Source organism: Crassostrea angulata, chromosome 3 (genome assembly GCF_025612915.1).
Source record: "Crassostrea angulata isolate pt1a10 chromosome 3, ASM2561291v2, whole genome shotgun sequence".
Classification (NCBI taxonomy): Eukaryota; Metazoa; Mollusca; class Bivalvia; order Ostreida; family Ostreidae; genus Magallana; species Magallana angulata.
In genome coordinates, this window is record NC_069113.1 from 28,938,930 (window position 1) to 28,955,574 (window position 16,645).

Consider the following 16,645-nt stretch of genomic DNA (forward strand, 5'->3'; position numbering starts at 1 on the left):
TATGAAATTCAGGATATAAATTCTTTTAATGATGCTTCATATTTATTACTTTATTTGATAGGGTGTACCGGGGCTTAAATTTTTGGAAAAAACAATGAAAAATCATGTTTTAAACAATCGTTTTCTATGCAATATGAAGGATAAAAGTAACAAATCTCGGAGTTTTGTCCATTTTTGACCAATGAAATATATCTAGAATGCCTACCGTCTCTCCAAAAACGGCATTATACAAGCTCTTGACCTCCTCTTTAAAATGATGTCAAATAGAATATAGGTACCGGAATTACTTATCCCGTGATTAAATATAGAATGTCAAAATATTGTTTTATTTTACACACAATTCTTTAAAAGCCGTAAAATACGGGAAAAAAATTCATCAAATCAATTATGACGTCATAATAGTTCTAGCACCAAAAAGACTGTCTGGAATCATTTAATAGATCTTGACCTTAAAGACTGAGAAAATAAGCACCGCCTTCAAATTTACTTGGTCAGTGTGCCCCTGACAATCAACTGAATTGAGGCCCCAGGTTACCTACCTACCTAGTCCTTGCTATGCCCAGGGGCACATAGGGCAAGGACTAGACTCCTCCACTTGTCTCTGTCTTGAGCCACCTTCTCAAGTTCTCCCCAGATTGGGTGTTAAAAAATGATTGACATTCATTTACTTGTCCTGTGTAAACCATGTCTATTGCTCGCGACTATCATGCAACTCTTGTCTTTTGATGGATACCGTGACGATGAAATATAATCAAAAGAAACTACTGTTGACAGCGATTAAATTAAATTAAATTTTCTGCTCTTGAAAATTGTGAAAGATTTGAATTAAAAATTTACTCGAACTCCATTTATTTACCACACTGAAACGCGCTGATCACCTGCAGTCTGTCAAAATCATGTGGCGCCAATCATCTATGAGAACTTTCTTTTATTAATAAAGATGTTTGTAAATAATTGAGAATACAGAATTAAATTAAATCAATTATTTGGTCCACGATTTATAACTTTAATTATCATATTTCTATGAGAATTTTCACGAGCCGAAACCGGAAAAGAAACAAGTACAGACAACTCTAGAACATGTGCAGCAGGTAGAATTATGTGTACTTTAGCAACTGATCGGAGAAGTAATACAAACGTATATTGTATAAATGTTGCATTAGTATTTGAGTAGGTACGCTGATAACATATTGTATTAAACATTGCGATAAACTCTCACTGGATCTTGTCAGAAACTTGTTTAACCAAACGAAAGATTTTGGCCATGTCGCACGCGGTTATTTCATGCTTTTATATTCATCTCAACGATCGACCATTTGCTTTTCCAAGTACATATTATAAATACAATATTTTTCTAGATCTTGAAAAATCTCTGTTGAAAGCATTTTAACACCCCGTGTTTATAGACATGTATACACAAGCAAATGTGTTTCCCTCGGGGCTTCACACCTTTATTGATATAGGCTCCACCCCCACCTGAACTTACCTGAGGTAAACCACCCGGTTAAAAAACTTGGCCTTTAATACTGTTACACATAGACAGTTAGGGAAGCCTAAAGATAGAGATAATCAAAAGCAGAAATAAACATTGGATTTTGCTCATAGAAGAAAGTGAATATTCAAGTGCAAGATTAACTCATTTCCTCAATTAATGGTTGTTGAATTCTTAAATGATATTGAATATATACCAGTGTATGTATTTAAGCTACAAAAGACATAGAAATATTTTTTGAAGCAATGAACCCATATTTTCTTGAAAGCCACTAGCTCCTCCATTAAGATATAAATATATCTAAGTAAACATTTCTTGAAACATGAAGATGAAGCAAAAAAAAAAAAAAAAAGGAGATGGCATCAATTAGACCTGAATGATAGCTGGATAAATTATGTGTATACTATATCATAATCAAAATATTTTCCAGAGACTTCAATGATGTCATTGACTCCACTTAGTAGGATTTGCAAGTGACATTCACAACCTCAGATTTGTGTGATTTTCTCGTCTACCTAGAACCAATAAGACCATGTGATTTTATTCCATAATATAACACCTGCTGTTGTGAAAAACTAAATGTATAATTATGACGTCCATGAAGCCCTCAACCAAAATTGTGAAATTCATGACTCCTGTGTCAGAGGTTCAGGCTCTAGGGTGGGGCCAATATGGTCATATTGTAAAAATGTAATATTAAATCTTAAAAAACTCCTTCTTTACTCCCAAACATGTGGGCAAAAAACTGAATACATGGTTATGACGTCCACTAACTTCTCTACATAAATTGTGAAATTCATGGCCCCTGGGTCAGGGGCAATATGGCAATATAGTGTTAATGCATTTAATATTTTAAAATCTTCTTCTCTATTCTCACACATCTGTATTAAAAACTGACTTAATAATTACCGTATAATGGGTAATTTTTACTGCCGTGATTTTCACGAATTTGTCATAAAATAGGGTGATTTGAATTTTTAGGCGTAATTTTTTTATGAATTGGACATGTCTGTAAAAATTAAAATCATCTGTGTTAAAGGGGGGAAAATTTCACTGTGACTTTGTTACAGTTGACACACATGTACAAATCAGAAAATTGTTTTTCTGTTAACGATTCTTTATATTTATGATTGTGTTTATACATTTACCTTTATTTCATCTGTGATATACACTTTACTTATTCCTATTTATCTGGGTATCATCATTGATGTACACCATGTGCTTGTCTCAGTTCGATTTACCTGGAAAAAAAGAAAGACAACTCCATTTCAAAAAAATTTTCTCTCCCTTTTTTTTCTCTCCCAACCAAAAAAGACATCTAGCTACTAACGTGGCATTATACATAGTTTTAAAAAATACTCAAGACTGAATAGAAAGATCTGAACTGTTATCACAAAGTGACCAAAAACGCTCAAATATACCTACATATACAGCCATAAGGGACTGAGCTGAAGGTAATGAACATTAATCTCATACGTACAATGTAGAAAATTTAAGTGCGGTGTTTTTTTTACTTGTCTGAAAATTTACGCATTTAATTTTTACGGAATTATAAAACTTGTAAAAATTAGCAGCACGTAAAAAATACCCGATATACGGTATGTTCACCGGTAAGTCCTCTACTAAAAATTTTTAATTTCATGTCCTCTGGAGTATGGGTTTTGACTCTAGGGCAGGGCCAAAACGGATGTTTAGGTGTTAATGCGTATAATGTTTAAAAATTATCTTCTTTACTCCCTTACACCTGAAAGGAAAATTGAATTCATGATTTTGTAGACCAGATCTTTAAGTTTTTCACCAAAATTATAGGTTTCAAAGTTCTTTTTGCAAGATTCTAGGCAAGGAGGTGGTCGTCATTACAAATTTATAAATTTTCTACTCTAGAATGAAACCCAATTAAATGAATATATGAGACTCCTCGACATGTTTATGTATGGGTTATATGCTTCTCAGGTGACCGTTAAGGCTTGTTGGCCTCTTGTATTTATACAGGATCAACATGTAATATACCACATTGTCCACAAATTTTTTTATTTTGACTCCATTAAGCTGATTTTATAATGCGTATTGTTGCTCAGGTGAGCAATGTGGCCCATGGGCCTCTTGTTTTAGTTCTTTTTGAAAATGACCATTTATGATTATCCATTTGCTTAACCTTGACATTTTTAAATGGGATTGACATTCCAAGGGACGTCATAAATTGTGTTTTGCAATTCATTATATTTCCTTATAGCAAGCTGTGAGAAAAGGAAGTCAAAGATGGAATAATTTCCTGTGATTCCAGAGATATTTAGCAAATAGTAGAGCTTCCAGGAGAGCATAAAATACCTTCATTAAGCCCACCTGTTTCCTACCATGCTGAAAAGGCATTCATAATTCATTTGAATGATTTCCATGTGTTTATATTTTATATGTCTTCTAAAATATTGATTTGAACATATTATTGATTCTAGTCTAACAATTGGCTGCAACTGAATTTCACTGCACATCTTAATGATCCTGAAATAAGAAATATAATATTTGTATGATTTGTTTCGTTTAAAGAGAAATGAACACAAATATTGTGTAAAATGCATAAACAGTGGTCAATGTCTTCAATACTACACTGTATGTTTATATCACAAATCGGTATAGAAATTCCAATTCCTGTCTCTCAAAACTTCAAGTCTTTGGATATCTCATAATTTTATTTACATAATTATGAGCCCCTTTCCATTTGAGATAATAATTTGACTTCTGGTATATGTGGCAAACTGAGTCCTAAGGTGGACAGGTATGGGATACAGAGAATTATAATGTGGATGAATCATATTCATATTTTAAGTTGCAGTTTTAAAATTTGTACAATTGCATTTTAACAATCTTTTAAAATTATAAACTCTAAAACTTTTACATAATTATGAGCCCCTTTCCATTTGAGATGATAATTTGACTTCTGGTATATGTGGCAAACTGAGTCCTAAGGTGGACAGGTATGGGATACAGAGAATTATAATGTGGATGAATCATATTCATATTTTACATTGCAGTTTTAAAATTTGTACAATTGCATTTTAACAATCTTTTAAAATTATAAACTCTTAAACTGATCTACCCTTTTGGTTTTAAAGTAATGACTTACTGATCAAATACTGAAGCTCTTATCAATAATGTCAATCTGTTTGACGATGAGATTGTTGAAAATAAACATAGGACACATGTATAAAGATACATGTATAAGTAAAGACAGAAAATTAATTACCTCCAGCTAAAGGGTACTTCTTTGGATGAACAGGTAGATGAGTGTAATGGGACAACTTTTTATTTATTGGTAAGCTAGTGCTGGACCTTTTATATTTTAATTAAGATTAAAGTTTGTATTCTACTGTGGTGCATTTTCTTTGTCAACTACTGTGTTGCCTCATACAAGTGCTATTCATTGGCTGATTGTCTTAGTCTAACCAAGAGTACCAGGGTTCAGTTAAATTGTCAACCAAGGTTATTCTTTTAAAGTACAGGTCTCCAATGCAGACTGTGATTTTCCTGCGTATTTAAAAACGGACCTCACAATGGCTTTCAAAGGTTTGATCATTTGAGAAAAACTTAGTATTGCAGTGTACTGTATTTAAAGTTTTGTTTGAAGAGAGAGCTAATCAAAAATATAAACAATAGTGAAAAAGTAAAGGTTAACGATCTCCAATCCTCAGCCATGTTTGATATCTCTAAATTATCTGGAATTTTTTTGTTCATACCATAAAATATGTAGACAAGCAAATATGTAGACAAATTTAATTAGTCTTGTAGTGTTAATATTGCGCAAAGCCATTCAACGAACTGCTTGGCTTAGTGGCTCCACAGAGACCTACAACCTAAAGGTAAAGATGTTTGAGTCATCGATGCACTGGGATAGCTGTTTTTTTTCCTAATTTGAACTCAACTTGCATACGTTTATTCCAATGTATTCATCATGCCCAGAATTGCATTAACTTCATTAATGCATGGATACCATCAAAAAATTTTCTTTTTATTTTATTTATAAAGTTTCAAGGATGAATAACATTTTTATGATGAGAAAAATACTTTGAGGCTGAGGATCGGAGAACCTTAAATTGGGGAAAGGGGAAGGGGTGGAAATTTGGACCTTAATTGACTGTTGAAAAATCACTGCCAGAGGTTCTGTATAAGCTGTCCTTTATTTTCTTACTTCTTTACATTTTTTTGTCCAAGAGTTTTCATTTTAGCAGAATCTTAAAGGGGCTTGGACACGAATTGAGATCAAAAATTTTATTTTTATTTATTATGTATAAAATGGTTTAGTGGTGCATTTTAAATGATTGACCAAAATATTGAATGTTAAAGTCCAGTTACAATCGAGATACAGAGGAATATAAACAAAGCTCAAGTTTAATGGTTAATTGTTTACAAAAAATGTAATGAAGAGAATTACCATTTTTTAGAGAAAATGACTTATATAAAACAATTTAAATTTATTCAATCTCTTCATAAATACTATTATCAACAAACGAAAATTATTTTTTATTGAAACTTACACCAATACAACACATATTATGTGAACAATGACGATATTAGAGCTTTGTTCACAAACAAAAAATTATAAAATTTGTATCTTGCTTATAACTTGATATTTGACTTTCAAATTTTGACATAGCATTATAAACTTCAATATTTATCATTATAAACATTGAACATGGAAAAATAAAATTTGAAAATTTTAAGTCAAATCATATCTAAGTCCCTTTAACTATTGAATTTATTCCTTTAACAATGCAGAAATGGGGAGCATGGAAATCTATTTACTAGAGAACCTCCAGAAAATTATTGCAGTACTTAAACCATTATCAATTACCAGGTATTGTCGAGTCATCCTACATACAAATTATCACTCTCACATCATAGAGGTGGAAACTAACCTGAGGAAGCTTAGTATACAACTAATCACTATGACAGAATTTAAAGAGAAATCTATATTTAATTTGAACACTGTCAGGTTTTAAAATGAAAATTAAAAAATGACATGATTTATTTCTAATCATTGCATAAATTGAAAATTAAAGCAAGATGGTATTTTTAAATTTTGTTTGATGAAAATGTGTATTGATTTTCCAAAGACTAGATTGATTAAAGTTTATTGCCCCACAAATGATTTCCGTGGAAATATGACTTGAAAGAGTTGTATTATTAATAAGATGCATATTATTAATAAGTTTTCCACTCTTGTTTTACTGACCTTGACCTTAGTATCCTCAGCTGATGCTGTCAACCCTGTATATAATTTTTATCCAACGACTTCATGTTTTTTATCTCTGAGCCTTGGCAAGGATATAGAAAACACGCAATGGGTTCGATAAAAATCATTACCATCGCAAATCATGAGAGATTTTTTTGTCTTTTATCGCCGTCTTTTATAAGGCGCCAACAACTTGATGCATGGAAAAAAGTTTCTTGAAGATTTCATTTTCTTACATATTTTAATCAATTTATGAATAAATATGAAACAGCATTAAATGCTTCACATTTCTAATTCTACACTTTCAACTGAATTATTTTCTTACTTTTTCATTCTACGTCAATCATCCTCTTAAGCTACATAATGTTTAATTATGATGTCATGTGGCGTAAGAACAGTGTTATGTCAAAATTTATTACATGAGTCATATCCAATGCTTATTTAATAGATAAACATGTGATAAATTTACAATATTGAATGTTTATTCGCAAAATAATTTGCATTATATAATTAGCATACATGTAGACTAAGTATATATATTTGAAAAGCTAAATGAATTACTGGTATTATTTAGCAACAAAAATAAGTTGAATTGACTTTGGCAGAAATATCATTTCTGCTTGTGGTTTTGTGTATACATGTATATAGCTGATTTAGGACTAATTACATGTAGGTACTTTCTTATTATGGACTATAATATGATTTAAGACAGTATTAATCATCAAAAGGGGGATATCTTGAAATAATGCTTTCCACTATACCAGTAATCATTGAGAGGGGAAATGAAACAAACAGCACTGGTAAATAGTATGATGCTCTGAGTCTTATAAATTCTATAACAATGTCATTAAATTTCACAACTTGGGAATGTTCTTTCTACTAGATAACTATTTTTTTTCTCAGTAGATCTATAGATAACTTATTTCAAATTCTGGATCAGCTAAATGACAGTAAAAAAACTTAGAAAAAACCTCAAAGAACAAAATTTTTGTGGAATTTTACTGGAACATGTAATATGAGGACAGTTATCTAGATAAATGCTAGAAAACTTTTTCTTTATATGGAAGATCAAAATAGACACATTTCAACATGTTTAAATGGTCTAATCTATGATATAATAAGTATGTACTAATTACAAGTAGAATCATCTTTCTAGAATTCCCACTTGGCATCTTGCAAATTAAGGTATTGTTTTCTTTACAAGCAAACTAAGTCTCAAAGTGTTGTATCTTAGGTATAAGACCTTTAAAGTTTGAGTTGTGATGAAAATAAAAGACCTTAGTGTGTTTACAAAAGTTCATGTAACAAACAAACAGAAACAAATACCCAAGTCTGTGAAAACAATACATATAACTGTTATTCAACAAATAATAATGAAACTGCATTGGATTCAGGATTGCTTACATTGTTTACATTTTGAATGTTAAAGTGAAAACTCCAGTTTTAGATCTGAAATGATTGTTTTAAACGTTAGAAACTGTTTATTTATGTTAAAATGAAAAAGAATTTTAAGATAGACAAATCAGCTTGAAAATGATTTCTACTGGTGTATTGAACCTATAAGTAAACAAAAACAGGGCACAAGCCTTGTTTACATGACAAAGAATTGTGAGCCTTGGATCTGGCTCAAAACTCTACGCCTGACTCTCAAATTTCACATGATCATTAGAAATATATTCCTAAAGCATCGTAAATAATAAAAACATTAAAACTGAATTTGACCAAAATCGTGACCATGCCCCTTTAGGGCTGTGGATATTTTTATAATATATTGAGCTCTGCATGTACATGAAAATATGCAAATTTTAAAGCTAAATGTATTGATTTTTCTGTACCAAATTATAGTTTATATAGCTTAAAAAATGATTTCAAAAAATTAATGGTATAGATCTGTTGGGTAATTTGATGACCACATTGAGCACTGCAGCCTCTTTCATATATCAAAATTAAAAAAGTATTTTCAGTACCATAGATATGTGTTCTCTTCAGTCATATTTCATCCATTTTTAAAGAGGTTAAGACTAATAAAGACAAACCAAAGAACCTTCAGAGGTTGAATAGAGAATATTTCATCGGCATGGTAACTCCGAAATAAGATGATGTCACTAGAATGTGTTGCTTTCTAATTGCATTTGAATATTTCTTTGATGCAGGTATTTGTGTTGCTGGCATGGGTTTTTAATTTTAACAGAAATCAATTGATGTCAGCAGTAATTGGGATGCTGAGGCTTTAGTGTTCTCTGTTTTCTGTAAGGCCCAGGTTATTATAGGAAGAATGCAGGGATAAAACCTCGGCCTTAATTGCTTGCGATGTTCAACAGTTATTTTCATTTTCCACATCAAATGTAAAACTTTCGCAGACACCAAAGTTGAAAGACAATGACTATGCAAATCAGCTGATTCTATCACTGTTCGGTAATTGGCTAGAAAAATAGCAGCTTGGAGAAAGTTCCACTGTGACTGGCTCATGATCGAGATACTGAGTTAAGGGGGGTGGTAAGGGATGAGGCAAGAGAATTATATAGAGAGAGCAATTTACCTGTCAGGTGATCTACCAGTAGATAGATGAAGTTAAAGAATTATCTGTGACTTAATGATCACTATAAATAAAAATGAGATATTTAAGTGTAACATAACTTAAAAAATTCTTATTCATTAAAAGTTCACAATGTATATTTGAATAATCTGACATTGTCTGAATCATTGTGAAAAAGAAAAAAGATTGAAAGATATATTTTTTAGTCCTCTACCAGTGAAACTATAGTCTATATTTTGGTTTGTCAGTCATTCTGTCCCCACTTCGTTTTCCAGAATTCTTTTTCGATATGGTGTTGTGAATTGATTTCAAACTTTCTGTCATACTTTATAGGAATAAAGTATGAATATTTTAACTTTTAATCAACAGGTATTTATGTAGTTAATTTTTAATTGTGACTAGCTCTTATTTTAAAAGATTGGATTACCGGTAGTTTAAGCTTTAAATAAATGAATGTGAGAATAAAAGTGAAGGCAGAACTTTTTCATGCAGATGTTACTGTACCATTCCATCCTACACAGAAATCACCCATCATGTTCAACTTGTATTACTTTTTATCCTTTGGTTTTAAAGTTATTAATTTTTAAAAATCTCTTGTATTCATAATTGTGTTGCTAGTGCTATGCCAGTGTGTATGCTTACCTTATTGTAACCAATAATGAACCCAAATGGACCCAAAGATAATGAGGAAATTAATTTTTAAATGACTTGTTTTTCATAAGGGTTAAGTCATTTTTACATAGTTTCATCTAGTTTACAGTTGACAGAAAAATAAAAGCAAGATTTTAAAATCTCCAAGATGTGCTTGTATAGTTTCCTTGTGTTTAATTAAAAATCTACAGTCCTTTAAGGTACCTAACTACACTTACACTTATACTTTTTAAGACACTACGTCACAAGATGGCGATTTAAATGTTTTGTTGAACTGTTTATATTGTTCAGTTGTGTTGTATATCATCGTAGCTCAGTGGATAAAGTATTGGGCTTCTGAACAGCAGATCATGAGTTCAAATCCATCTGGAGCTTTTGTTCATGTTAACTGAATGAAATTTTTCAGCCAAAATTGCGCATTTCTTGCCGATTAGACTTAAATACTTTTTCATTATAATGTCTATCATAATCAAGTAATTTTCTGCTGATTTGAGAAAATATTTCATGTTGTAGTGAGCCACCTTAAAGTTAAAATCTACAGTCCTTTAAACGGAAGTTATGTATAATACAAAAATTAATGTAGTATGTTAAATATTCGCAATAAAAGAGGGTAACAATCATTCTTTTAAGTGAGTATATATGGAGCTATTATCTATACTACTATATTAAAATAATAGACTCGAATTTTTGGTCTTTAATACCGAGAAATTGGAAGAATACTGTCTTTTGTTTTATATATTTTAAACATCATTGGTACTTGAAGATTACCAATTTGTTTTTATTTTTTCTCAGTTAAGCTTCGTTAATTAATAATCAACGAAAATTCCTGGAAAAATCCCGGAAATCACCTGGATTTTTTGGATTTTACAATCTTGCGCTTGCGCAATACATTCATGCTAACGGGATCTTTAGTTTATGTTTCCACAATATCACATCTGTATGAATAAACTCAGATATGATGATACAAATACAGGTAAATTTCCACTGGACTTTTGCTATATATTCTGTTCATATATATTAATGATTTCTTATGAGAGAAAGTATAAAATAACAAATATACATTTTAACTAATTACTTACTTTTGTCTTCCTGATGACAAAAAATATTTGATTACATGCAAAAAAGTTGCATTATATTTGTTAGGAGAGTGAAGATAGAATATGTTTTATCGTAAAAATGAATAATGTCCTACGGACTCAGTTTGACAAAAAAAATACGAGTACGTTCGTGAAAAGGTGTTGGATTCTTCCATTCTATGAATTCAATTTTTTAGTTGAAAGGTATTTGCAGTCTCAGAAAGGTTTGTTGTGATGAATATGACTGTTATTTTCAAGGCAACTTCATTAACTTTCTCCAAAATCATTCCGGAGCGATTCTGCAATTTTCTGCTACATTACGAGTTTAAGGGAGGCATTCTAACTGTGGTGAGGGCCTTTCCCGAGACACAGTTAGATTATTCAAACTAAGGAAAGTGTAGTGAAATTAATAGCATTATTGTAGGCTTATAGCTTTGTTATGTAAATGTCAATAATAAGGTGTGTTGATGTACCTATTTCGTAAATGTCCGATATGCAATGTCAACCCGTGCACGCACGGGTCAAAGTCTAGTATCATAGATAATGTTAGATCCAAGTTTGTTTGTGTATAGTTTCATGAAATATGACTATAGATAAAGTCATAGGTAGCACTTTCCATTATATTTTTAAGAAAATTTTTATACCCCCGCTCCGAAGGAGAGGGGGTATACTGTTTTACCCTTGTGTGTCTGTCTGTCTGTCTGTCCGTCTGTCTGCCCATCTGTCTGTCTGTCTGTCCGTCCATAACAAAAATTTCTGTCGCATTTATCTCAGCAACTTTTTATCGCAGATGCTTGAAATTTTAACACAGTGTTTGTTAAGGCATGCTATATCGTGGGATGTATTTTTGTACCAATCGGACGTCAACTTTCTGTTAAATGACGACTTTGCTTATTTTTTAACCAAAATTTTCACACAAATTTTCGTCAAAGATTTCTCAGCAACTGTTTATCACAGATGCGTGAAATTTTTACACAGTATTTGTATAGGCATGCCATATTGTGGGATATATTTTTGTACCAATCAGACGTCAACTTCCTGTTAAATGACGACTTTGTTTATTTTTAGCCAAAATTTTCAAACAAATTTTCGTCGAAGATTTCTCAGCAGCTATTTATCACAGATGCTTGAAATTTTTACACAGTGTTTGTTAAGGCATGCCATATCGTGGGATATATTTTTGTACCAATCGGACGTCATCTTCCTGTTAAATGAGTACTTTGTTTATTTTAGCCAAAATTTTCAAACAAATTTTCCTCAAAGATTTCTCAGCAGCTATTTATCACAGATGCTGGAAATTTTAACACACTATTTGTTTAGGCATGCCATATTGTGGGATATATTTCTGACCAATCGGATGCCAGCTTTCTGTTAAATGTCGACTTTGCTTATTTTGCATATTCACATCAGAGTGGGGGTATCACTAGTGAGCATTGGCTCACAGATATCTTGTTGAAAAACCAAACATTTTAATAAATCACCTATAATGAATTAATGGTGCTATACAATTTAGAGAGTGATGGTTTATCAGATGATTGGGACGTTGATCATTATATTATGGCAGATCTTTTTAAAAAAATGCAACTCATCTGCTTTTCTTTTAATGAAAGATATAAATTCCAAAATTTCCTGATTTCTAGTGAAAAAAATAATTGAAGAATGACATTTTGATTATTAGAAAATTAGATTAATCTCGTATAATAGAGAATTGAAATTTCCAACTACCATCTGCTGCCAAATATTGACGAATCTGTGGAGCCCAGCCTCTTTACTGCCAATTTAAAGGAAGCCATTGCTGATATGTACAATCATATATGTGGCTATTGATTTTTGATGCAGGTAGAAAACCATAATTATTGTGACGTGACAGAGTTGGCATCCAACATCAATACAAGCAGAGACAGCGGTGAATGGTCATCGTAGGAGCGTTTACAGAGGTAAGCACTGCCAAACAGTCGATTGAGGGTCATATAGTGGGGCCAGCTTTCCCACTACCTGTTTTGTCATACATATTTGATATGGCTGGTCTTTGATTTGTTGATGTTAAGTATAAATAGAGGAAATAGGGTTTCAGCTGTTTGAATTGTGATGTGACCTAAGAATTGGAATTTTATCCCTTAGTATTTCATGGTAAGTGTCATATTCTCTCTCTCTCTCTCTCTCTCTCTCTCTCTCTCTCTCTCTCACACACACACACACACACACATTAAATGGAAATGGAAAACAAACTAATCATTCTAGATTAATAAAAACAATTGAAATTTAAAATGTTTATTGTATTGTCATAGAAACACAGGATTTGCATCAATTTTTTGGGACATTGATTGAAAACCTTATCAGTTCTATAAATATCTTTTCATAAAGTTATTATAGAATTTGAAATGATATGTCCAAATTAAGTAGCCATTAATAAATTGAAGTCTTTTACTCAAATCAAAAAACATAGTTGTATTATGATATGAATTAATTTTTTTTTATTTGTGGACATAGTATAAACAAAATCTTGAGAGTGAGGCCATAGTTATATTAGCGGCTTTTATTTCTTTGATTTTAGATTCAAATCAATCATTTCCATGGTGAAATTCCAATTAATATATTTCCTGTTAAAATGAAATTCTAAGTAATACATTCCTATTTGAGGACCTTTGTTCTGTTTTGGATTAAATTTTTATATGGATATGGAAATAATGCAATGATAACCATGACATCAGGGAAATAAATTAAGTGTGTTTTAACTTGTTTACAAAATATTTGAAATATTTTACAAAAAAGAAAAACGTAGTACATGTGTACTAGAATTATCCATGACCAGTTAAGCTAGAAATATGATTAATGTATACATACTGATCAAGGTATATCAAAAATTGTTTAAACTCTATCATTCTTTGAAATAACTCCATCCACGGCAAGCTTGATAAGCAGTTATCCTACGTGACAAATATAAGTGCAAATAAAAAAAATGGTGACAATAGAAAAAGCAGTAAAATGTTTTCTGGGCAATTTTTATGAGATTGATATTAATGCTCATGATAAATTGATACAAAAGTGCCAATAATGGAAAGCAAAATGTTTACATGGACTGTCAATTGCCATGGCGGCAGTGTTTCATAGATATTGATTCTCAGCCACTTGGTGTTTATTGGAAGTAAATATCCCCCATCTAATTTCGGGAAACCTCTATTACTTCTGTTGATTAAAGAAGCCACACAAAAAATCCCCTTATAGTCTAAGATATTTTTTTTTGCCTGGAGACTTCTTGGTAATATCAGTAATGTCTTCCCCTGCTGTGAATCCAATTGATCAGTGATGCCGATTGTTAAACGTATTGTCTTGTGTATCAATTGTGTTGACAGTCTCGAATCCTTGATAGCATGGGAAATGGTAAATTAATCCATTGAAATAATCTATTAGATAACTGAACAGCATTTTAATATAAGGATCTAAAACTGATTGCTGTTTCCTTGGTTAATTAACACATATGTTTTAATACCAAAGAGATATTTATTAAAATGAATATCATCTGTTAATTTAGTTTGACATAGATATTTTGTTTCAATCCTATTTATTTATCACAATTCATTGATATCTAACAGTTTGATATCATATGCTCAGATATTTTTCTTGGATTTAATAATTAAGTTAAGTAGTTTATGCATTTTATGACTTTTCATTCTTTGATCAGAATAACGTGTGTAAGTGTGGTATGATAATTTGTCTGCATGGCCTGTTGTGTTATATAGCCATTATAGGACTGAAAATATCCAAAAATAATCATTCTTTGGGGCATATTTCTTGGGGAAAAAATGATCTTACTGGGTAACCATATGTATCTTTTATGGAATTAAACCCATGCATTTATTCTTAATTGATGTTTCCAGTTTTATATGAAATAAGCTTTTTTAATGTTGAGAAAACATCCATACCAGATATGAAATTACAATTTCATTACTGTATCATTATAGGGTCTTCCGTTTCCAATGACATCATTTCCGTTTCCGATATATTAACTTTTAAGTGATTTTTTAAGGGTTAGTTTGTCCATGGAACTCCTCCTAAACTATAAAAGATAGCGAGTTCAAATTTTCAGGAATGGTAGACAAAAGATTGTAGCTGTGTATAATGTCAGTCTTATCTGTCTGATTAAAAAGGCGTCAAAGCTCGCCGGGACCTGAAAATATACTAAAGAAAAGCCCTGTAATTTTTCCAGGTTTTCCAGGTTCCATATACATGTATTGCAAAAAGACTTTATATTTTCAAGAGCTTATGATTGATATCAATAAAAAGGGGCTGGCCCCTCAAATTAGGGACCCAGATGGGTCTTAAGTCTTTTATCTAAAGCCATTTACTGAGGGATAGTTGTAGAAGCAAAAATGTTTATCTTATAGTTATGTACCTTAACAATATAATGAGTTTTTCGTATGTTACGTAATTAGGGGTTTTTAGAGGCTAAAAGTCCAGAAAAATATTTTGAAATGCAGTATAGAAGAAAAAAAACTCAAAATGATGTACTAAACAATATGTTATCTTCAAAATTTCGTTAAACGGCTCTTATAAGGAGATAAGGGATCAGCCCCTAAAACATTACCGTATTTCCCAAATATCTTAAGAACAGTAACGATTTTTTAAACACTTGTTGAACAAAATGTGTTGGGATTTAAATGACCTTTTATTTGATATCAAGAAAAAGGGGCTGGCCCCTCAAAATAGGGGACCAAAGGGCCCTATATTAAGTCTTTTATCTGTAGCTCTTTACTGAGGGATATTTAATGAAAGATTATAGAAACAAATATGCTTATCTTACAGTTATGTATCCAGGCAATGTAATGATTTTATCATGTGTTACGTAATAAGGGTTTTTTAGGGGTCAATAGTCCAAAACTATGACCTCCCATACCTCAAAAAGGAAATATATTTTGAAATGCAGTAAAGAAGAAAAGATGTTCAAAATGATGTACTTAACAACATGCAACCTTTAAAATTTGGTTCAGCAGCCCCATTTTGGCAATAAGGGACCATCCCCTAAAATGTTTTTTTTTCCAGATATCTCAAGAAAGGTGACGAATTTCTAAACACTTGTTGAATTGTCTTAAGAATTTCATTTGATAGCAAGAAGAAAGGGCTGGTCTCTCAAATTGGAGACCAAGTGGGGTCTAAATTTTTTCAACCAAAGCTCTTACAACTGAAACAAAATATTATCTGGCCCTTAAAATGTAGACCCTGTTCTATTTTAAATCATGTTAAGCTGTTAAATTGCAAAATCAAAATCGAACATATACATCTCAAATTTTAAAATCAGACGGAAGACCTCCTCGTTGCTCGCAACAAGATTGTGTCTAGTTATTCTTTTTTTCTATTTCTGACTTTTTTGGAGATTTATTTCAAAAAACTATTCAACTGATTTGCATGAAATTTTTAGGACTTAAATAGAACATCATTGTCGCTACATTTTATAAAATTTTCAAATTATGACGTCACTTCCAGTTTCAGATATTGACAATTTTAAAAAAAATTAAGTTCATTTTGTCCTCTCATCTCCTCTGAAGCTAATCAAGGTAGAATATCTTAAAACTTTCAGGGATTGTAGATGAATGTATGGATATGTACCCACATGCTTCCAATTATGAAAATTGCGCAAGGCATTGAAGCTTGCCTGAACCTGAAAA

General features: G+C 31.5%; 1 protein-coding gene across 5 annotated transcripts in view; it reads left to right on the top strand.

The window, feature by feature from the left end:
• The window catches only part of LOC128178688 (sodium/potassium/calcium exchanger 2-like), a 68,691-nt gene that overhangs the window by 23,241 nt on the left and 28,805 nt on the right, over positions 1-16,645 (top strand). For 4 of the 5 annotated variants that reach the window (XM_052845972.1, XM_052845971.1, XM_052845974.1 and 1 more), the window contains one exon: positions 12,822-12,919. The gene's annotated coding sequence lies outside the window, so the exon portion shown is untranslated. Of the gene's footprint in view, positions 1-12,821; positions 12,920-12,964; positions 13,113-16,645 lie in introns of those variants that run through there. The other variant, XM_052845973.1, reaches the window with a different exon arrangement.